This window comes from Saimiri boliviensis, chromosome 4 (assembly GCF_048565385.1).
Source record: "Saimiri boliviensis isolate mSaiBol1 chromosome 4, mSaiBol1.pri, whole genome shotgun sequence".
In the NCBI taxonomy this organism is placed as follows: Eukaryota; Metazoa; Chordata; class Mammalia; order Primates; family Cebidae; genus Saimiri; species Saimiri boliviensis.
This window is the reverse complement of record NC_133452.1, coordinates 145975858-146000916: the sequence shown is the minus strand read 5'-3', so window position 1 is coordinate 146000916 and position 25059 is coordinate 145975858. Positions and strand designations below refer to the sequence as shown.

Here is a 25059-nt window from a genome sequence, read left to right as displayed (position 1 = left end):
ACAAAAACAAACAAACAAAAAAAAAAAACCGCATATCTATAAATCACCCCACAGTGGTAACAAAAGCTCTTCTTAACCAAGGGGCCCTTGAGAGCTCACATTGGGTCGTAGGAACCAGGCTCCACACAGACCGGAACACCACCCAGACTCACAAAACTATTCAATCTGCAGCCAAACCAGGGAGGAGGCAAAGAGCCCACACCACCAATTACACCTCTGGCTGCACGGACTCCTTGCCTGTCTTACTGCTTCCTGGGCTTCTCCAAGCATCCCCAAGAAAACAAATGGCTTCCAGCTACCAAATATGCCTGCTCTAGGAAGACAGTGGCTTTCATTTATCTTTCTCTAAGGGTGATAAGGGAAGAGGGAAGATAAAATAAACAGATTGACTTGCCGGACAAATGGAACCCTCCCATGTCAACACACACACACACACACACACACACACACACACACAAAACATCAGTTGTCTAGGTTCCTAGGCTCATTGCACAATGAAGAGTGGGGATAACTTGCTCATAGTTATAATCTTAGTGCTACAATTTACTTGGTCAGGAGCTCGATTTCTTCATGTGCATAATGGAAATAACACTTGCTCTGCCAGCCTTCCAAATCCACAGTGAGGGTCAAATGAGATAAAATATGTGAACATTCTTGAATACTGTGAAACATATAAAGCTTAAGGTATCACACATTAAGCCAAAAGTTCTTTGCTGGATGTGAAATTTTAACCGTTAATGTTTCTGTCTTAATCCCAGTAAATCAGTAAACCTCCCTCTTGGAGACATTTAACATGCATTCATTTAAAAAGCAGTTATTGGCCAGGTGCAGTGGCTCATGCCTATAATCCCACCACTTTGGGAAGCTGAAGTGGGTGGATCACCTGAGGTTAGGAGTTCGAGTCCAACCTGACCAACATGGAGAATCCCCCATCTCTACTATAAAAAAATACAAAATTAGCAAGGCATGGTGGCACATGCCTGTAATCCCAGCTACTCCAGAGGCTGAGGCAGGAGAATAGCTTGAACCCAGGAGGTGGAGGTTACAGTGAGCCGAGATCATGCCATTGCACTCCAGCCTGGGCAACAAGAGCGAAACTCCATCCCCAAAAATAAAAAGCAGTTATTGAATATCTACAATATTACACAACAGACTCAATGCTAGACACTTGAAGATAAAGAAGGCATGACTCTTTTTTTCTGCAGGATATCAAAGTCTGCAGTAATAAAACAAATAATTACAATACAACATTAAGTGTGCTATAGTAAAGGTATAGTTATAGAGTTTTGGAAGCACAGCAAAGGGGTTTAAAAGTAGCTTGTTTTCTTAAAACTTGGTTTAAAAAATCAGAATCCAAAGTCTGGCAGAGTCTTCACTCGCTGAAGGTCAGCTATTTTTTCCCTGCCACTCAGAGATAGCTCCCCTTGTGCTGATAGAAACACATCATTGACAGGCAACTTTCTCTCTGGCTGACCTTAGAAATGACCTTGCAGTTAGTAAAAAGGAAATCAGTCATATTCAGAGCAGATCTTTAAAAGAAAACAGAACATTTTTATTTAAGTGAGATTAAGAAGAAATCATTTACTTGCTCAAAATCCCATGGGAATTCTGTATAGTTTTGTGTTGGTAAATGATATCTCTTTGTCATAGGATTTACAGCCCATCAGTTAAGATAACTGCTCTGCCTAACAGAGGAGTAGTTTTTTGGGGTTTTGTGTGTGTGTGTGTGTGTGTGTGTGGTTTTTTTTTTTTTTTTTTTTTTAGACAGTCTCACTCTGTCACCCAGGCTGGAGTGCAGCGGCGCAATCTTGGCTCACTGTAACCTCTGCCTTCTGGGCTCACGTGATCCTCCTGCCTCAGTCTCTCCAGTAACTGAGACTACAGGCACGCACCACCACACTGGACTAAGTTTTGTATTTTTTGTACAGACAGGGTTTCACTATGTTGCCCAGGCTGGTCTGGAACTCCTGGGCTCAAGCAATCCACTCACCTTAGCCTCCCAAAGTACTGGGATTACTGGCATGAGCCATGGTGTCCTGCCAAGGAGTAGTATTTTAATAAATCAAAATTACAGGCAGAGCCAGGTACGGTGGCTTACACCTGCAATCCCAGCACTTTGGGAGGCCAAGGCAGGTGGATCACAAGGTCAGGAGTTCGAGACCAGCCTGACCATCATGGTGAAACCCTGCTTCTACTAAAAACACAAAAATTAGCTGGGCCTGGTGGTGCGCTCCTGTAATCCCAGCTACTCAGGAAGCTGAGGCAGGAGAATCACTTGAACCCAGGAGGTGGAGATTGCAGTGAGCCAAGATTGTGCCACTGCACTCCAACCTGGGTGACAGAGCAACTCCATTTCAAAAAAAAAAAAAAGAAAAGAAAAGAAAAGAAAAGAAAAGAAAAAGGAAATACAGGCAGAATCTAGGATAGGAACCATAATGTGAAGGAAAAGAAAATGCCTATTAAAATGGTAGACATTTAAGATCTTAACAATAAAATGCATATGTATATTTTACTGTTTCTTTTCTCTTCCATTTGTCTGAATAAATTAGAATCATTCAGAAATAATAAATCTAGGATCTGAATTATCACAAAAATAAGATTGATCTCTCCTAATTAAAGTTGTTGAAATAAATGATTTAAAGCTTTCATTGAAGAAAGCTGTTTGACAAAGCCTATTTCAAAAATAGAAAAATGTTTGTAAAATATATACGTTAACCCCAAACTATCTGTAGTTTACTGGGTTTAAGTGTCCTTCAGGAACTGGGGAGTTTTTCTGTTTGCAGTGGTTTTTCCTTTTTGCTGGGGGAGGGTACTTAACTTTGTGGAAATTAAATCGCTCAGAGGAACTTCTCATTTTCTGTCACTGAGGTGACGAGTTTTTATTGTTGCTGTCATTGCCATTTGGTTTGAGTTTTGCACAGGTAGTGTCTTATAAACTGTGCTATCCATTGGGCTTTAAGAATATATTTTTTGGGCCAGGCACAGTGGCTCATGCCTGTAATCTCAGCACTTTGGGAAGCCGAGGCAGGAAGATCACTTGAGCCCAGAAGTTTGAGACCAACCTGGGCAATACAGACTTAGCCGGGCATGGTGGTATACACCTGCAGTACCAGCTACCCAGGAGGCCTAGGGTGGGAAGATCGCTTGAGCCTAGGAGGTCGAGGCTGCCATGAACCAAGATTGAGCCATTGTACTCCAGCCTGGGTGACAGAGTAAAACCCTGTCACCAAAAAGAAAAAATATTTTTTTTACGGCCTTTCATTGGATAGCATGGATGCTGGGGATTCATCCATACTTTCCTACCTGATCCTGTTTTCATATAGCACCCAGATTTGCAAGATAAGAGGCTGGAGTTTAAAATTCCCAGTGATGGCAAGTACAGTTACGGACCACGCAGGAGCCACCCACACCCATGGCCAAGTGACATCTAAGCTAAACAATAACTCACACTTACTTTATTGGGCAAGCCACATAGTCGATAAATATGACAGCCAAAGAAGTTGACCTGTTGAATGTAATTTTGAAGTAATTTTCTAAGCTTATCGTGATTGTGAGGGACTGCCAATCTACAGAACATGCTAGGATTAGAACACTTACTCCAACTATATAAATATAAAGGCAGGATGCAGATTATTGCTAGTAAACCCAGTACAGCAAAACCACATGGAGATATAATGTGCTAAAAGTAACACGAAGAAAACTTTTGACTAGCTAATCATCCTTTACTGAATGCACTCAACATTTGTACTCCACAGAGAATTTCAGAAACAAAACCTTGCTTAAAACATTTTTGCACCAGTTGTTTAAAAACTTGTAAAGCCTCAGAACTCTTCCTCCAAATGAAACTCCCCAAGGCTAGCCAACGATCTGGAAACAGATCATGGTGGTGCCAGACTGGTTGTAGCACACTTCCCATGCACTGCACCTGGACCACACATGCTCGGGCCAGCAAAGCACGGCCCCAACATAAGCACTATATAAACCAGAACCCACCCTTTCATAAACAGAAAATCGTGACTCCCAGAGAAGTTAAGAAATGTCCCTGAGTTACTTGGTATCTAAAATAGCAGAATTCCATCTGTTTCTAGTCTTATGCCCTTTCCATTATGTCAAAATTCCTGTCCTATCAGGCATGAAAGAACACATTTCTGAGCAATGATTTGGTATTAACTTGAAACTAAGAAACTATCCCATAAATTGTTTTCTCTTTTCTTCCTTCCTTCCTTCTTTCCTTCCTTCCTTCCTTTCTTTCCTTTATCTTTTGTCTTGCTGTTACCCAAGCTGGAGTGCAGTGGTGTAGGATTCACTGCACCCTAACTGTCTAGGCTGAAGCGATTCCCCCACCTAGCCTCCTGAGTAGGTGGTATCACAGACATGTGCCACCACACCTGGCTCATTTTTAAATTATTGGTAGAGGCGAGGTCTCACTATGTTGCCCAAGCTGATCTTGAACTCCTGGCCTCAAGTGATCCTCCTGTCTTGGCCTCCCAAAGTGCTGAGCACCTTTATAAGCGTGAGGCACAGCACCCAACCTCAATTGTTATTTTCTCCACTAGAATAATAAGCCTGCTTTGCAGAAGTCACACCAAAATGTATTATGCTTATTATCGAATTAATGAATTTATTTATTTATTATCTATTTTTAGAGACAAGGTCTCACTATGTTGCCCAGGCTGGTCTCAAACTCCTGGGCTCAAGTGATCCTCCCACATCCAGCTACTACTCTTATTTTTTTTTAGTTGTATTCCTAAAGCTGTGGTGATTTTTTTGGTGTCCTCAAATCACAGTGCTTGTATTTGGTTTTTGTTTGTTTGTTTGAATGTCGCTTCCATTGTTTAGAAAAATAAAATTGGAGATTCATACACTAAACAGCATGAAATCAGAATGGACACTAAGCCATAAATGATCTGACTCTGGATGAATAAAACACCAATGAAATGTAACCTGGTTTATGAGGTAACTACCTTTCAAAAGCCTAGATATCAGAAATAACAAGTTTCATAAACCATTAGCATCTTATCATCATGAAACAGCTATCACACATACATTGCTTCCCTGCTACAGACAGAGGTGTAGGTATACAGGAGACTAGAGAATAAGGAAAACGTCCAGATTTCTATCTTCACTGATCTTAACATTTAAAGCAGGAGACAAAATATCAGACAACCCACTGGTCATAATATCATAATAACAACACGCAGAAAGTGAGCATCTAGGCCAGGCGCGGTGGCTCACACCTGTAATCCCTACACTTTGGTAGGCTGAGGTGGGCAAATCACTTGAGCCCAGGAGTTTGGGAGCAGCTTTAGCAACATAGTGAGACTTCATCTCTTAAAAAAACACACACACAAAAATTAGCTGGGCATGGTGGCATGCACCTGTGGGCCCAGCTATTCGGGAGGATCACCAGAGCCTGGAAGGCAGCAGTTGCAATGAGCTGAGATCACCACTGCACTCCAGCCTGGGCTTCAGAGCAAGACCCTGTCTCAAAGAAAAGAAAAAAGAAAAAAAAAGTGAGCATCTAAATAGAGCAGGAGCTGGGGCAAAATCATCTTTAGTTTCAACTGACTCTCCTCACCTAGGGTCCCAAAAAGTTTGGGGTTTTTTTTTTTTGTGTGTGTGTGTGTGTGTGTGTGTGTGTAATCAGAAACTTGGTAAGATCACAGATCCCAGGGAAGAAACCCCATTCAAACTCCTCATCATATTTTACACTGACCAAGAAAAGTGAGGCCATGAGAAAGAACCTGCATTACTTGCCAAGGCCCAAGCCTGTAAAGGGCAAAACCCAGATTGGAGCTGAGCGCTCACTCCGCAAATCAATTACCAGGCTTGCTTAGAAGGATAAACCCAAAGTTAGGATTTTTTTCCCTCCTGCTTATAAAAGTCTACGTATTTGCTGTAAAATACTCAGAAAAGGCAGAAGGGAATGGAGAGGAGCAAGGAAATTTTCATCTATAATTATACCAACCGGACAGGGCGACCATGCTAAACATTTTTGGACGTTTCCTTCTAGTTTTTTCCCTGAATGAATTTTTTACCCAACTAATGTCAGGTTATATATACAAGTTTATATTCAGCTTCTTTTTTTTTTTTTTTCTTGAGACGGAATCTCACTCTGTTGCCCTGGCTGGAGTGCAGTGGCATGATCTCAGCTCATTGCAACCTCTGCCTCCCAGGTTCAAGCTATTTTTCTGCCTCAGCCTCCCAAGTAGCTCGGACTACAGGCTCCCGCCACCACACCTGGCTAATTTTTGTATTTTTAGTAGAGACAGGGTTTCACTATGTTGGCCAGACTGGTCTCGAACTCCTGACCTCGTGATCCGTTGGCCTAGGCCTCCCAAAGTGCTGGGATTACAGGCGTGAGCCACCGTGCCCAGCCTCGGCTTCTTAATGGATTATAATATCATGAGCATTTTCCAACCTCATGTAAAATGTCTTGTTAGCATTGCTTTAAAAGGGGCATAGTATTTTCTGGAGGCGTTTGATTTTTATAAAAGGCTCTGAAAGTGACAAGGTACAGATCCTGGGGCTTTTGTTGTTGGTTTTTTGTTTGTTTTGTTTTTTGGGATGGGGTTCTGCCATGCTGTCCAGACTGGTCTCAAACCCCTGAGCTCAAGTGATACCACCTAACTGCTAGAACTACAGGAATGCGCAACCACATCCAGGCAGTCCTGGAGCTTTCTATGCGAGTGACCCACCTTATTCTAGAACTTTTCGCATCAGTGGCCAATAGCATTCGCTGTGGAAACAGGAAGGGCTGAGGCAGCGGCAATCAGTGGCAGGAGTTACAATCACCACCAAATGGCGTTTAGGAAAACAATCCAGCCCTGTAGGGATGCAGGCATTTCCTTACAAAGCCTTCCCAGCAATCCTTCCTTCGCCCTCAATGAGGGAGGGGCATGCCGCAAAAATCAGAAACAGGAGAGTTTCCCCCTGACACCTTGAGAAATTCACCAGCCGTTCATACTTAGGAAACTCTAAGAGAACTGAGCTACTTCTACTTTCTTTAACCAGCTCCTCACAATTTAATAAATTAACTTCCAAATGAGAAAGCTTCCTTTCAGCAAGCGCTGGATTCAAGAAAAAGTCCTGCAAATCAGAACAGCCCAGGGATTGTTTCCGCTCCAGTAAGAATTTAATATACACAACAGCAGATTTAACCTGATTCAATTTGTGCATTTTTGTCTTTTTTACTAATTTGCAGAATTTTGATCTAAAACATTTAAACGATGTTGGCATGAGACAGAAACATTTCCAACATAGGAAAAAGTTATAACACAGTTCCACAGCAATTTCAACAAACCCGTGAAGCAGTTCTGTCTTGCAAGGGTGGGTGTGGAGCGGCACTCTTCACTCCGGTTAAACCTGTCGGACAGCGAGTTTTAACTGCTTAGCAGTTTGGCTTCAGGTGGAATTGAACAAAGTATCTCGGAGTGCTTTCCCACCAAGGCACACAGAAGAAACGTCACCGTCATCTCTAAACAAGCTTTTACTTTGCTTTACTGAATAAGGAAAAAATACTCTCATGATCTAAAATTAAAATTGCTGTGTTCATAAAACAAAAATCAATATTTCTATTTAATGTCTGAGACAATAGAAAACACACAAAGGAGGTTTTTTTTAAACTTCTAACTGCAGAGGGACTTGTCTTTAGAAGAGGGACTTAGATTAATATAAAATATATCTTGATCCCAGAATTATTAAAAATAAATGTTACAAAAAATGAGTGTATTTATATAAAACACAGATGTGAAAAGAAGGCAAAATTTGGCCGGGCGCGGTGGCTCAAGCCTGTAATCCCAGCACTTTGGGAGGCCGAGGCGGGTGGATCACGAGGTCGAAAGATCGAGACCATCCTGGTCAACATGGTGAAACCCCCGTCTCTACTAAAAATACAAAAAATTAGCTGGGCATGGTGGCGGGTGCCTGTAATCCCAGCTACTCAGGAGGCTGAGGCAGGAGAATTGCCTGAACCCGGGAGGCGGAGGTTGAGGTGAGCCGAGGTCGCGCCATTGCACTCCAGCCTGGGTAACAAGAGCGAAACTCGGCAAAAAAAAAAAAAAAAAAAAAAAAAAGGCAAAATTTATCATAAACTTGTTTAAAAAGCAATTTTTAAATTATATATGTAGCATGGTCAGACTTTTTTTTAACACCGAAAGTTACTATGTTAGAAGAGACAGATAAAGTGATCTTGAGGCATAGAGGTTCACTGGAAGATGGATATACAGGATTATTTGTTAGGGTATACCTTTCTAATCATAGATTTAAAAAAGAAAGATATGTGATCCTTCCTTTTCCTTACCAAAGTGAGGTATTAGGTTCTCACTAACATCTGAGTCTTTAAAATCTGGTATCACTATGAGAAAAATAATTGTAATTCAATTCATTTTCACAGCACCTTACATTTTGGGTTTGTTTTTGTTTTTGTTTTTTTTTTCACAGATATTTTATTGCAGTAAAACATAAAATGACATAAAATTTATCTTTTTATCTTTTTTTTTTTTTTTTTTTTTTTTTTTTTTTTGAGATGGAATCTTGCTCTCCTCTTGCATGATCTCAGCTCATTGCAACCTCAGCCTCCCAGGTTCAGGGGATTCTCCTGCCTCAGCCTCCTGAGTAGCTGGGATTACAGGCACCTGCCACCACGCCTGACTAATTTTTGTATTTTTAGTAGAGACAGGGTTTCGCCATGTTGGCCAGGCTATTCTCGAACTCCTGACCTCATGATCCACCCACCTCAGCCTCCCAAAGTGCTGGGATTACAGGCATAAGCCACCGCACCCGGCCCTTATTAATCATTTTTAAGTGTACAGTTCAGTGGTCTCACGTACATTTACATTGTTGTGCAATTACCACCACGATCCAGAACTTTTCATCATCTCAAATAGAACTGTCCCCATTAAACACTAACTCCCAGCCAGGTGTGATGGCACACACCTATAATCTCAGCACTTTGGGAGGCTGTGGCGGGCAGATCACCTTAGCTCAGAAGTTTAAGACGAGCCTGGATGACGTGGCGAAACCCCACCTCTACAAAAATACAGGTGTGCACCTGTAGTCCCAGCTACTTGGGAGGCTGAGGTGGGAGGATTGCTTAAGCCCCGGAGGTGGAGGTGGTAGTGAGCCGTAACTGCACTCCAGCCTGGGCGAGAGAGTGAGACCCTGCCTCAAAAACAACAAACAAAACAAAGATCACAAACTCCTCATTCTCCAACTTCAGCCGCCCCTGGTAACCACCATTCTACTTTCCGTCTCTATAAATTTAGCTACTCCGGGGACCACATATGAACGTGGAATCACATAGTATTTGTGCTCTTGCGTCTGGCTCATTTCACTTAGCATAACGTCCTCAAGGTTGATCCTTGCTGTGTCATGTGTCAGAATTTCTCTCCTTTTTAAGGCTAAATAACATTCTACTGTATGAGTATGCCACATTTTGTTTGCCAGTCATCAGTTGATGGACATTTGGATTACTTCCACTTTTTGGCTATTGTAAATAACACTGCTATATTGTTTTTAAGTAGTAAAATTACCATAAACTTTTCCTTTTTTTTTTTTTTTTTTTTTTTTTTAAATTTTTTGAGACAAAATCTTGCTCTTGATGCCCAGGCTGGAGTGCAATGGTGTGATCACGGCTCACTGCAACCTCTGCCTCCTGGGTTCAAGCAATTCTCCTGCCTCAGCCTCCCCAGTAGCTGGGATTACACGCAGGTACCACCAGGCTTGGCTAAATTTTTTTGTTATTTTTAGTAGAGATGAGGTTTCACCATATTGGCCAAGCTGGTCTCGAACTTCCGACCTCAGGTGATCCACCCGCCTCGGCCTCCCAAAGTGCTGGGATTACAGGCATGAGCCACTGTGCTGGCCTTAACTTTTCCTTTTGTTACAATTTCCTTATCACCTAGTGTTAAGAACTGTCTTTCCGCCCCCCTACCCTTTTGCTTAGTAGTCTGTTACTATTATTAATTTATCCCCACACTTTCCCGTAGTTAAGATTTTCTCAATACATTCGTATCAGTTATTCTATTAATTTCATTGCTTGAAGCAGTCTTTCCTTGCATCTTCTGGCTGGCTCCAATCTGAACCAGTGGCTCTACAGACCTGCTTCTCAGCTGCTGAAGAGCGATCTCCTTCACCATCATCCCTCTGCCTGCTGCGTGTTGGTTGGACCCTCTTTTTTCCGGGTTCGGTGTCTTTGGTTTTCTTGGTTTACTCCTTCATTATGGTGGCACACATCTTCCACCGACTTGGGAGGTAAATTTTTTGAGAACCTGTGTGTTTGAACGTGTCTTTATTCCACCACAAATTTCATTGATCATCTGGCCAGATATCGAATTCTAGTTTGGCATTACTGGCCTTTTAGCCTATTGGAGGCACTGCTCCATTATCTGCTGTTTGCAGAGTTGATGCCGAGAAGCCCAAAGTTACTCTGGGCCTTTGTACAGTTTATAAAACCTGCAGTAGTCAGGATTTCCATCACTTTCAGAACATAAATTTGGAGGCGTTCAACCTAGATGCCCCTCTTGTTCATTCCCCAGTGCAGGAGAAACAGAGTATATTATTATTCTCAGAGAGTTGCTGTGGCCAAAACAAAGACTCATAAGATGATACCGCCTGTCCCTGTCATTTCCTCCACTACACCTTCCTCTTCTCATGTTGAAGATTTTTTTTTTTTTCCTCACTGGAGAAGGACAAATAAAACTTTCTAGTATGCTGAAAGAGCAGGATTAAGCTTATTTTCTGGGCTCTCAAATCATCTGAGACAGCCTTCATTCTTCACGTACTGGAAGTCACCCATCAGGTTGTCTTCAAATCAAATATAACATATCCCTTTCCACCTTCGCAACCCTGGAATCCCTTCTGCTATTAGGGTGTTTTTTGGAGTTCCCCATCTTTTAACTAAATGAACCTCACTGCCCCAAATCAGGCACATCATCTTAATAATAAATCACGACTCTCATTGAAGGGCAACTGTGAGCCAGACACTACATGCTGAGTGTTCCATGTTTCATCTTGGTTAACTCTCAGAACAAACCCCAGAAGTGCCATGACCCAGCTGGGGTTTAGGGAAGGCTGTTGACCTGCCATGAGCTGGTAAGTGCAAAGCTGGAATTCAAATTCAGCTCTTCTGCCTCCAAAGAACCAAGCTCTGAACAGTTTTGCTAGGTTGCCTTGGTCAGAAAATATACAATGGGTAGGTAGGTAGTGGTTCTTATCTAATCCCAGTCCGCAGGAGGCAAACACACCAAAAGGTTAACAGTGATAACCTCTGGGTGTTGGAATAATAGAGATGTTCTTTTTTATCCTTTTCGCATTTTTCCAATTTTGTCTCTGCAATAAGTTTCTTGACAGAAAAAAAAATAAATAAAGACATTTGAGTAACAATAACTTTATCATCAGAAAAATAAAAACAGACTCCACGGCTCTAATGTTTAACTCAGACTTAATGTCGCCCATTGTTGTTTTGTCTGGAATAAGCTGAAAACTCCTCCAGGCAGGGCGCCATCCTTCATGACACTGATTATCCTGCCAGGCCCTGGATGACAAACTCTAATAATATATCTTCTCCACTGCCCTGCCTACTCAGTCTGCAAGTCTATCTGAAAAGCCATCAGGTCCGTCTGCATCCCGTAAGACCTGCGAAGGTTTCCCATGACCCCTAGCCTCCTCAGATGCGCAGAACTGAATTAATCATATGTCATGGCTCATGACACACTCATCATCGGTCCCTGAATGTCCCCATCACCCTATTTGTAAAATAAGATAAAGAACATCCACCAACCCACCAACCAGAATGAGTGTAATTTACATCCATCTGCTCACCTGAGCGAACTCTCCTGGATGTTGAGTTTTTGGCTTGCTATTCACTTCCTGTTAAGTATATATGTGTTTTATAGTTTTATTGTAAATACACATATTATGGAAAAGTTTGTTGTTTCATTTTAGTTGTTTTTAACACTGTGAAGGGAGCTTAGTGTCATGTGTAAGTCTTGGGCTTAACTTTCCTTTTCTGTTTGTTTTCTTTTTGAGATGGAGTCTCAATCTGTCACCCAGACTAGAGAGTAGTGTGATCTCAGCTCACTGCAACCTCCATCTGTTGGGTTCAAGTGATTCTCATGCCTCAGCCTCCCAAGTAGCTGGGATTCAGGCACCCCTCACCACACCCAGCTAATTTCTGTATTTTTAGTAGAGACAGTTTCATTATGTTGGCTAGGCTGCTCTTGAACTCCTGACCTCAAATGATCTGCCTGCCCCAGCCTCCTAAAGTGGGATTACAGGCATGAGCCACCACCTCCAGTCTTAACTTTCTCACGATTATATATTTTCAGATTCATCCACTTTGTTGCATGTTGCTGTAAGATCATCTGTCATTTAACGATTTACTAACTTTCCATTGTATGAACATATTACAATGGATTTATCTTTTCTGCTGTTGATGGACAGTTGGTTGATTTTCACATTTTTGCTGTTACAAAAAGGTCTGCTCTGAACATATTTAGACGCGTCTCCTAGTTTTTCTTGTTGGTACTGCCAAGAGTGGAAGGTTAGACCATAGAATGTGTGAATTTTCGCATAGAGTATGACAATTTTCAGACACAAAAAGGCCAAAGTGTCATCTCAGATGGTGGCACCATTTTATATCTGCACCAGTGGTGTATAAGAAATCTAGAAAGATGCCTGCGTTTCAGATCCACATACAGATTCCCCAATATAATCTGTTATATCTTTAACCAAGTTTTCAGACCAGATTTATGCTCAAGTTCTAGTTCCGGGCTACCCTTTGTAAATACTACATGTGATTTTTCTCTGTCTTCTTGGATGGATCTAATTCTCCAAAGAGTTTTTAAGAACCCTAGAGAAAACCTAACCCTCACAGCATCTTCCTCTGTCACGGAAAAGCAGTACTGAGCTGGGCGTTCTGGCCTCTTCCCTGGTGCTCCACAAACTCACAGACAGAAGATGTCATGTAGTTAACAGTAGACAATATCAAGGAGTCACTGACAATAGCAGTTATTGGAAGAAGCAAGTGGCTGTTTTTTCAATTCAATTAAATGTGGTGAATGAATGAGTGAGCTCCCCCCAAGGAGAATTCAGCCTCACCATAGGTAGAACCGTCGGGCTTTACCCCTGTTGCTGGACTTCTAGTTTGCTTTTGTTCAGGCAAGTGAGACTCTGTCGTTGTCAGTTTAGCCCCAAGATCAGTTCCACATTTACGGATTATTCCACCTCCATTGCCCACGCTAACATTCACCACTCTTGATCTTCCCAAGTCACTAAGAAAAAAAAAAAAAAAAAAAGCCTACTCCTCCGATCACCTTTCCCTGACTCAGTGCATGCGGCAGGCTCCACACTCCTGGTCAATCCGTGGTCCTGTGTCTCTTTCTTCTCTAACTCAGTACTCACCCGCAGTGATTTGCAAAATGTGGTGGTTTTTGTTTTTTGGTTTTTTGAGGTTTTTTTTGGAGACAGAGTTTTGCTCTTGTCGCCCAGGCTGGAGTGCAATGGCATGATCCTGGCTTACTGCAACCTCCCTCTCCTGGGTTCAAGCTATTCTCCTGCCTCAGCCTCCCAAGTACATCCTCCTGGGACAACAGGCACATGCCACCATGCCCAGCTAATTTTTGTATTTTTAGTAGAAATGGATTTCATCATGTTGATCAGGCTGGTCTCAAACTCCTAACCTCAGGTGATCCACCTGCCTTGGCCTCCCAAAGTGCTGGGATTACAGGTGTGAGCCACCATGCCTGGCCAAAAATGTGGCCTTTCAATAGTTAGTATGCATGTTGAAGGATGGTTTAAGTGACCACCTTACCAATTCATAAAGAATTGAGATGTAGGACCTCTGCCCTCTCCTCAATCAGTCCTTTGTCTCTATTTCCATAGTTGTCACTCTGGTCAGGGACTTGACCACTCCTCACTTAGCATGGATTGTCCCCTTCCTTTCCACACCAGCACCAGGCTACCCTCAGAAAACTTCTCTCCTCATGCCATTCTCCTCCTCACAAATCTTCATTGGCTCCCACTGTCCACAGGTAAGATACACACTCCCCAGCCTGGCAGGCCACACCCTCCACAGCTGACTCCCAATACCCAATCCCAGGTGCCTACCTGCCTCTGTACTTTGGTTCCCGCTCTCTGCCACAGCAGGGCCCACCTCTCTTCTCCATGCATGGTTAGATTCACCTCTTGCTCTCCATGACACCCTTCCATGTCACCAAAGCCCATGGTTCATTAAAAAAAATCATCCCACCATCTATCCATTTATTTCTCCCGTCATTCAGCAAATATTCTCCTTTTATTGAGTACTTGAGTCAGGCATTGTGCTAGATTCTGTGGAAGCAAAAATAAGTCAGTCACACTTCCCATCCTGGAGGGATTTACAGTCTAATAGAATAAATACTAGCTATCATTGAGTTTCACATATTATACATTAGCTATAATAAAAGTATTTAATATATTTTGCCATAAATTATCTTTGCAACAACAAGATATAAGAGGTATTATAATTATAATCCTGATTTTATTAATGATAAAACAGAGGCTCAGCGGGGTCAGGTTATCTATCCACAGTCTTTCGGGTGACAATTAGCAGAGCCAGGAATGAGAGTCTATAAAAACCTGCTCTGATGTCTGTCTTGGGAATATACTTCTTCTCACCACACAACTAACCTTCCTCTCCCTCTCTCTCTACCTTTCTCTTCCTGTTGTCTATAAGTTCACAGCATTTGGCAATTGATCATGTACCATATATTTTCTCCTGGCATTTTCTTTCTTTTTTTTTTTTTTTGAGACGGAGTTTCGCTCTTGTTACCCAGGCTGGAGTGCAATGGCATGATCTCGGCTCACTGCAACCTCCGCCTCCTGGGTTCAGGCAATTCTCCTGCCTCAGCCTCCTGAGTAGCTGGGATTACAGGCACGTGCCACCATGCCCAGCTAATTTTTTGTATTTTTTTTAGTAGAGACGGGGTTTCACCATGTTGACCAGGATGGTCTCGATCTCTTGACCTCGTGATCCACCCACCTCGGCCTCCCAAAGTGCTGGGATTATAGGCTTGAGCCACCGTGCTCGGCCTCTCCTGGCACTTTCTTAGCTCATTAATGTACCTTTTGTGTGCACTTATTTCATATTTCTTCAATTAGATTTGTAAATGCTGGGTCAGGCGAAGTGGCTCACACCAGTAATCCCAGCACTTTGGGAAGCCGAGGCAGGTGGATCACAAGGTCAGGAGATTGAGATCATCCTGGCCAACATGGTGAAACCTTGTCTCTACTAAAAATACAGAAATTAGCTGAGTTTGGTGGTGCATGCCTGTAGTCCCAGCTACTTGGGAGGCTGAGGCAGGAGAATCGCTTGAACCCAGGAGGTGGGGGTTGCAGTGAACTGAGATTGCACCACTACACTCCAGCCTGGTGACAGAGCAAGACTCTGACTCAAAAAAAAAAAAAAAGATTTGTAAATGCCATGAGACAAAGGGATTTAGGAAGGATGAAATCAAGAATACTGTGCCTTGTGAAGAATAGGATTCATATATATGTTCCAGTTATAACAGCCTTGGGATGTCAACACCTCAATAGTTTACAGAGCTGTGAGGAGGTCATTCTTGAGTTAAACGCAGATCACCAACACTCTCAAACAGTGACCCCCAAACTTTTAAATTACAAGGACCATTTTGTTATGAAAAACTGCTAATTTGCTTCTAAGCAAAGAAAACCTCTGACAATAACGAATGGAGGAAATCCTATTTACTGGTATTATTTTTAAAACTGCCAGGAATTTAGTGATCCTTTGAGCAAATTTGTATTTTACTAATTGCAATGACACATCCCCATGTTTTTGAATAGTCCGTGTAGGTGTAAAAGATTACGTACGCAGGCTATAGACAATGCTTGCAAACTCACGATTTTAAATGCCTCATCAGGCATCCATGTCCTGTGGACTAGGAATCACTGATCTATAAGTTTGCTGCCCCTGAGCTGAAAGAGGACAAGATGAGCTTACCTTGTAAAGGACCAGGCTTCCCTTCTGAGTCCAGAATTCTTTTGTGGGAAGGAATCTTAATTTAGGGCAGAACTCTGACATTTATGTCTTCTCTATTCAATAAGAATACAAAAGGGGGAGGGTCTCCCCTCACTGATTATGGAATATAATTACTACAGCTGTGAATGGGATTAACAGTTATGAGTTCAGTGGGACGAATTTAAATGCAACTCAGAGAGTTCATTTTTAATGGCTTTTACCTCATTCCAGTTCAGATCGCAGGGAAATTTGAACAAGTGTGAGTTCAGCCAAAGCTGGCTATATGCAAACTGTCAACTGGTAACAGAATGCTGGTCACAAGAAAAGGAGCCCTTTCTTAAAACTTTTTTGAGTTTTTGTGCCCTTTCTTAAAACTTTTTTGGTAACTCATCTTTGTTCTTTTGTTTTTGTTTTGGGGTTTTTGTTGTTGTTGTTGTTGTTTGTTTTGTTTGAGACAGGGTCTCGCTTTGTCATATTGCCCAGGCCAGCCTTGAACTCCTGGGCTCAAGCGATCCTCCCACCTTGGCCTTCCAAAGTGCTTGGATTACAGGCATGAGCCAGCACGCCCAGTGCTATCTAGAAATTTCAAGATTATTTCATTGGCAAGTGAATCTATATAAAAACATAAGCCATTTCAAAACTTGTATATATTTTCTTTAAGGAGGGTGGTGACGGATAGAAGTCCAGCAATGAAGAGAAAGAGAACCTATTCATGAGTCAAGTGTCTGGAGCTTCCCAGGGAGATAAGATGTTAGTCCTACATAATTATATTGGGCTACACTTACTCTAGAGTCCAAACTGATGGGTCAGATAAAAGTCTAGGCTCTCTGCAGGTCTTATAGTCATCCAACCCGTACTTACCTAATTGTTTTCTTCTCTGCTAATAAAAGGCCTCATTAACCTGCTGGTAAACAATGAACACAGATTAGTGGTCATTAATGAAGGTCATGGGTCACCTAATCAGGATGGCTCAGGGAGTAGTTTCTGTTGGTCTTATGCAGTATTTGACGGCTCATCAGGGATGACCAAGTCTAATATGGTTGTGTCACAACCCTGTTCCCTCAGGAGGAAATGCTCCTTCCTCTCACTTTCCCCCTCACTCTTTATGGATAAAGGAGGCCAATACAAGGTGGGCCACAGGGGTCCTGTATTGTTACCTGGTCAGATTTTGACTCCTGCCTCTCCCGGGAGGTATTCCACCAGGGAAACCCTCCCACATTGACATGAGCAGATAGTACCATGATGGCTATTGGTTCCCAAGATTCTCACCATCAATATTGCCTTTTTCCCCTGTTTTCTCCAACTTAGAGAATGGGGAGCCCAGGCATGATGGCTCACTTCTATAACCCCAGCACTTTGGGAGGTCAAGGTGGGAGGATTGCTTGAGCTCAGGAGTTTGAGACCAACCTGGGTAATATAGTGAGACTCCATCTCTATAAAAGTAGATTAATAAAAATAAAAGAAGAATTGGGAGAAGAGATTGGTAATTTCTCTTTAAAAATCCCCCAAAGGATTTTAATCATTTTTTTATTCAAAGGTGAAAATCTGTCAGCATCACGTGAGGACTGGTGGAATTTTCAGGTCAAGGATATCAGCATTCCACAAAAGTGTACTCCCACTTCAATAACGACAGTTACATCGCTATCCTTACGAAATGTCGGGATTCTCTGCAAGATTTCACAAATAAAAGTTAGTTTTGATGCTTTTAAGAAGTTTGAAAACAAGGGTCCCAGCAGCTTAGGGGTGGTGAGAATTGCAGCCAGCACAGCTGTGCAAAGGCCATTGCAGTCCCAGAACACTGCCTCAGCAAGAAGCCAGGGAAAAGCAGCAGTTCAGCTCAAGAGGCAGGCAGTCCCAGAGACTGGTGGATGGTATCTAAAAATGCTCCTGCAGATGCTGAAACTGATTTTAAAACATGCAAACAGGCCAGGAGTGGTAGCTCACACTTGTAAGCCCAGCTCTTTGAGAGGCTGAGGTCGGGAGTTCGAGACCAGCCTGACCAATATGGTGAAATTCTGTCTCTACTAAAAATACAAAATTTAGCTGGATGTGGTGGTGAGCGCCTGTAATCCTAGCTACTCAGAAGGCTGAGGCAGGAGAATCACTTGAACTCAGGAGGTGGAGGTTGCAGCGAGGTGAGACCGCACCATTGCACTCCAGCCTAGGTGACAGAGCAAGACTCCATCTCAAAAAACAAAAACAAACAAAAAAAGCAAGGAAAAGGGGGAGCAAAACTATCAAATCAGACTTACCCATGGAAAATGGAGACGCTAAAACCAGAAGAGGCCAGACTCTGGTGAAGCAGGAGAGAAAGCAGCCAAATCTGATGGGTCTCCTTAACCAAGTCCCCTGGATAATCTCAGCATTGCCTTCTTGCAGAAGCCAGAAGAGCCGTTTTACCAGCTATTTTATGAATGCAAGCTTTTAATAGTTCTAGAAACATACTTGTAAGAAGCAGGAAATCTACCCCATTCCTTTAAAAAAAATTGTTTTTGATAAGTGTAAAGGCTTTTTTAAAGAAGTAAGCTCATGGCCTGGGTTAGACTTCTTTTTCTTTTATTTAGTGCCTCTCCCCAACCTGGGTTGTATATTTGTCTATATACATCCTACATTTTTCAATTTAGCTGTTCATAGAATAAGTGGAAATCAAATTAAGGGAGACACTAACTATAGCCTAAGGATGAGGGAAGGAAGGTGGTGGAAACTGTGCTGGCAGTTTCTAACATCTCATAACAAGAAGCCCAATCAGGCCAGGCACAATGGTGCACGTCTGTAAGCCCAGCACTTTGGGAGGGTGAGGCGAGTGGATCACTTGAGCCCAGGAGTTCGAGAGCAGCCTGGGCAACATACAGAAACTCTGTCTCTAATAAAAAGAAAAGAATTAGCGGGGCGTGGTGGTTCATACCTGTAGTCCCAGCTACTCAAGAGAATCACCCAAGCCCGGGACACAGAGGTTGCAGTGAGCTGAGATTGTGCCAGGTCACTGCATTCCAGCCTGTGCCACAGAGGGAGACCCTGTCTTAAAAAAAAAAAAAAAAAAAGTAGCACCAGGGATGATGGTGGCCCACGCCTGTAATCACAGCACTTTGAGAGGCCAAGGCGGGCAGTGAATATGGTGAAACCCTGTCTCTACTAAAACTCAAAAATTAGCCGGGCATGGTGGTGGGCACCTGTAGTCCCAGCTACTCGCGAGGCTGAGACAGAAGAATTGCTTGAACCTCGGAGGTAGAGGTTGTAGTGAGCCGAGATGGCACCACTGTACTACAGAGGGCAACAAAGTAAGACTCTCTCAAAAAAAAAGAAAAGAAAAAAAAAAAGTAGCACAATCATATGACAGTTTAAAGTCATAATCATGCATTTAACTTGTAAACACTTTATATTGCTTAGCTTTCTTCCCTTGTCTATAAAACTACTCCCTGATCTGGGTTCTCCGATGGAATTGGGTATCCTTCATGACACCTTCGTTCCTGGTAATCCAATTTTTCTTAATAATGTTATCAATGTGTTTTGAAAGATTGGACATGATTGAGCATGCAGTATCTATGTTAAATCATGAATTAGTCAAACTTTAGACCTAACAAATTTTCAATGTTTTAAGATAATGGCATTTGAAAACCTCTTTTTTTTTTTTTTTTTTTTTTTTGAGACAGAGTTTCGCTCTTGTTACCCAGGCTGGAGTGCAATGGCGCGATCTCGGCTCACTGCAACCTTCGCCTCCTGGGTTCAGACAATTCTCCTGCCTCAGCCTCCTGAGTGGCTGGGATTACAGGCACGCGCCACCATGCCCAGCTAATTTTTTGCATTTTTAGTAGAGACGGGGTTTCACCATGTTGACCAGGATGGTCTCGATCTCTCGACCTCGTGATCCACCTGCCTCGGCCTCCCAAAGTGCTGGGATTACAGGCATGAGCCACCGCGCCCAGCCTGAAAACCTTTTTCTAAAAATAATTTGTCTCCGAAGTTTAAACTAAAATGTCAATAGAATAACTGTTTAAAAAAGAATTACAGTTGCATAGCTTTTAATATTTTTAGTACTCACGTTAAGAACTACATACACGGCCGGGCGCGGTGGCTCAAGCCTGTAATCCCAGCACTTTGGGAGGCCGAGGCGGGTGGATCACGAGGTCGAGAGATTGAGACCATCCTGGTCAACATCCTGGTGAAACCCCGTCTCTACTAAAAATACAAAACATTAGCTGGGCATGGGGGCGCGTGCCTGTAATCCCAGCTACTCAGGAGGCTGAGGCAGGAGAATTGCCTGAACCCAGGAGGCGGAGGTTGCGGTGAGCCGAGATCGCGCCATTGCACTCCAGCCTGGGTAACAAGGGCGAAACTCCGTCTCAAAAAAAAAAAAAAAAAAAAGAATTACATACAGGGTTTCTGCGGAGGCTGTGTCAGATGCTGAGGCAGCTGGGGGTTTGCTCTGGGATTGCCAGACTGTGTATGTGAGTCTGAGCATGTGAGCAGCTATAGATCCCCAGCTCCTGGTCAGCATATCATCCCAGCAGGAGATAGACTACATTCAGTTGAGTCTGCAAGACTTTGGGGAATTGGGGTGATAAGACATTGATTCACCCTTAACGTTTATTAAAGTCAAAATGTCTTAACAAATCAGTGGCAGTTCTATGGTAGAAATGCAAGGAAATGAAATGACATGAATCATTTGGGAACTGATTAAAGAGAAACTCATTTTTCCCTATGTGGGATTGGATCTACATAGCTATGATTTGGACACAGAGAATCGTGATGCCACCAATGACCAAGGCACCAAGGATACTGCAGAAGCTATAAAAAAGTATAATGTTGTCATGTGTAAGTATTATGCATCAAGTATGACACTATCACCCTTGATGAGAAAAAGGTTGTGGAGTTCAAGTTGAAAAAAATGTGGAAATCACCAAAAGGCACTATCCAAAATATTCTGGGTGGCACAGTCTTCAGAGAAGCCATTATCTGCAAAAAATATCCCCTGGCTTGTGAGTAGATGGGTAAAACGTATCACCACGGGTTGTCATGCTTATGGGGATCAATACAAAGCAACAGATTTTACTGTTCTGGGGCCCGGAAAAATAGAGATAACCTAGACACCAAGTGACAGAACTCAAAAGGTGACATACCTGGTACATCACTTTGAAGAGGGCGGTGCTGTTGCCATGGGGATGTGTAATCAAGAGAAGTTAATTGAAGATTTTGCACTCAGTTCCTTCCAAATGGCTCTAAGGGTTGGCCTTTGTATCTGAGCACCAAAAACACTATTCTGAAGAAATATGATGTACCTTTTTTTTTTGAGACGGAGTTTCGCTGTTGTTACCCAGGCTGGAGTGCAATGGCGCGATCTCGGCTCACCGCAACCTACACCTCCTGGGTTCAGGCAATTCTCCTGCTTCAGCCTCCCAAGTAGCTGGGATTACAGGCACGCGCTAGCATGCTCGGCTAATTTTTTGTAATTTTAGTAGAGACGGGGTTTCACCATGTTGACCAGGATGGTCTCCATCTCTTGACCTTGTGATCCACCCGTCTCGGCCTCCCAGAGTGCTGGGATTACAGGCATGAGCCACGGCGCCCGGCAGATGTACCTTTTAAAGACCTCTTTCAGGAGACATGTGACAAGCAGTTCAAGTCCTACTCTGAAGCCTGAAAGATCTGGTATGAACATAGGTTCATCAATGACATGGTGGCCCAAGCGATGAAATCAGAGGGAGTTTTCATCTGGGCCTGTAAAAACTGTGATGGTGACAAGCAGTCGAACTCCATGGCCCAGGGTATGGCTCCCTTGGCACGATGACCAGCGTGCCAGTGTGTCCAGATGGCAAGACGGTAGGAGCAGAGGCTGCCCACGGGACTGTAACCCATCACCACCACATGTAGCAGAAAGGACAGGAGGCGCCCACCAGTCCCATTGCTTCCATTTTTGCCTGGACCAGAGGGTTAGGCCACAGAGCAAAGCTTGATAACGATAAAGAGCTTGCCTTCTTTGCAAATGCTTTGGAAGAAGTCTGTATTGAGACAACTGAGGCTGGCTTCATGACCAAGGACTTGGCTGCTTGCATTAAAGGTTTACCCCATGTGCGACGTTCTGACTACTCGAATATGTTTGAATTCATGGACAAACTTAGAGAAAACTTGAAGATTAAACTAGCTCAGGCCAAACTTTAAGTTCATACCTGGGCTGAGGAGGATAAGTGACTTTTGGTAACTAGGTTACAGGTTTACATTTTTCCGTATCACAGTCAAGGATAAAGGCAAAATCAATTTTGTGATTTGTTTAGAAGCCAGAGTTTATCTTTTCTATAATTTTATAGCCTTTTTCTTATATATACAGTTATTGCCACCTTTGTGAATGTGGCAAGGGACTTTATAACATTTTATTTTCTAGTGCAGCCTAGGAATTCGGTTAGTACTCATTTGTATTCAATGTCACTTTTTCTCATGTTTTAATCTAAATGACCAAAATCAAGAGTGCTCAAAAGGGTAAATGAGAGCCACAGTCTTGTTCCCTAAAATATGCCTTAGATAGAAATTCACTCCCTTCCCCTCTGTCCATGACCTTGGGCATGGGGAGGTTCTGGTGTTACAGATGTCGCATTACATGATGTAGAGCTATTACCTTCAACTTGCACATGACCGGAACAAACTATGAGAGCAACTAAAATGTGTTGAAGATAATGCAGTCTTTTTTGCAAAGAGCTTGCTGAATGTTTCTAATAGACTAAACATTTTTTAGGCCATAGGAGAGTTTGGAATCTGGGATAAATGCTACCTGGAGGTTTGAAAAAAAAAAAAAAACAACTATATATGAATGAATCATTAGGTCAATGTACTGATCAATAAACAACACAGCAAAAATAAAAATAGTAAAAGACCAATTAAGGTAGAAAAAAATCTAAAAACACTAGGTATGGTAGAAAGAGTGCTGGATTTTTAGGCAGGTGGACAGGACTCCCAACCCAGAAAAAGTATGTGATTTGTGTGACATTGCACAGCAAATGCTATATAGCAAAGCTAAGACTTGACCCATGCCTTCAGGTTCTCAGCCCTGCTGTTACCATTACCCAACATGGCTGCTGAGAGGTAACTCTTCATCCTACAGCTATGCGTGGCTTGCAAGGCCAAAGAGCCAGAAATGGGCTCAACTCTAGATTTTCTCATTCACTAGATTGCCTGTATAAATGATTCTCAATATTTGCTGTGTATCAGACTCTAGGAAGGAGATTTGGAAAGCATACAGTTGCCCAGGTCCCTCTTCCAAAGATTCTGACTCATTTGTTCTGGGGTGGAGCCCAGGCAGCTTAATTTATTAAAAGATCTTCCTGGATGATTCTCATATGCAACCAATTTGATGAGAATCATTGTTTTCTGGCACTGGTTCTCAACCCTGGCTGCACATTAAAATCACTTGGGGAGCTTTGAAAGCTACATACCTGAGTCCCATCCTCAGAAACAGGCAATCACCTGGTCTGGGTGTATCCTGGGCCCTGGCCCTTGCAAAAGCTTTCCAGGTGATGCTAATGTGTAGCAGGTGTGAGACCCGTTGCTCATCAGCTCCCCAAACCATGCATCCTTAGTCTAAAATCACGTCTCAGGGAAAGGCCTGTTTATCAGCATTCTGAAAACTCTAGCCCTGCCAGTGTTCAATAAATGCTTGTGGAAAGAATTGCTTCATGAGGATCAATGTCTATTGGCAGGTGAGAAGAAAAGGGCACATTTAAGAAACAATGCGCATTTAATACGAAAATGTCCTGAAGGCAGATTATGCAGTTAGTTAGGCAAATATTATGACAATATGAAGATTATTTTATGAACACAAAGATGGCCTTCTTAAATTGTACAGGCTGCTATCCTAAACCTGGGATCATCTTATGTAGGGTAAACACACCTGGTTAGCAATTAGTTAAGCACACTCTGAGAATGATCCTGGATGGCAGATATATCTAAATGTGTGTTCCAAGATGGGAAACCCAAGTAGCCAATATGGAAGTTTGTTCCTTATCTTTGAAAAACATCTGAGCCCCTGGTTTGTTTCATGGAACACGGGCTGTACATGGAAGCCCTGAGTTTTGGATGAGGGTTGCCAGGTGGAGGTCGTCAGGGGTGGGTGTTAAGCGGAAATGCTATGGACACTTCATGCTGTTTGCAGGCGGTTGCAGTTTTCCTGGCCAACCCACTGCCACTGGGCCATGTGGTTATGTTCTCCAGCCTGCCGCCGCTGGACTCTCCCCGCTGTATGTAACCCCCTGATAAAACTCTGTGTCTCATTTGCGGGCTCTGGGTCTCTTCTCTGGCCTCTTGAACCTGGTGCCTTTCCTACTGAGATTAATAGGAGTTTGGCACAACACCTTATCCCCAAGAATACTGTGATAGAATCAGCAAATTCTACCTACCTTAACTAATCTCCACCTCAGACAGAACCATTCTCTACTGAATCCAACAGCAGTCTCAGCACAAGGCATCTGAAACACTAGATAATTCTCTTAGCAAATGCTGTTTCCAGTGTATAATGAAGACCATGACCCACCAGTGGGCATTTATACTATGGAAGAGCTATTTTCCTTCACGATATGAGCCAACTAGGAAAAGAAAAAACGATTTCCCCTTTTAACATTATTTAACAAGAATGTTAAGTGACAACGTAGACTAGCAAAGCTGTCCCTGCTGCATAATCCCACCTTTGTAATAAACATGACCTCGAAGAAATTTACCAAAATTTAAATAGGGCTCATATTTATCTTTGAATACAGAGATTATGGTGATTTTTATTTTCACCTTTATACCTTTCTGTTTCCTGAATGTTCTGCCTAGTGCAGATACTCCTTTAATGAGAAAAAACCACATTAGCCTTTAAAATTTGTGTGTGTGTGTGTGCACGAGGCGGATTAAAAAAAATTTAAGGTGCTCCAGCTTGGGGAATGACTATCAGAGGCATTTCTAAATCTGCTGGCACTCAGACCAGGAGGAGCAGGTTCGTCTGACAGTTTGAAAGCTCAGCAGGTCCATTAGTGCTTTCATAAGCAAATGGAGATTTTGCAAGCCTGGTGTGGAGC

At 42.7% G+C, this 25059-nt stretch overlaps 1 protein-coding gene and 1 pseudogene across 1 annotated transcript in view; one reads left to right on the top strand and one right to left on the bottom strand.

The window, feature by feature from the left end:
- The window catches only part of DSP (desmoplakin), a 125567-nt gene that overhangs the window by 50166 nt on the left and 50342 nt on the right, over positions 1-25059 (bottom strand). The window lies entirely within an intron of this gene.
- LOC101037249 (isocitrate dehydrogenase [NADP] cytoplasmic-like) lies at positions 20617-22174 on the top strand (annotated as a pseudogene).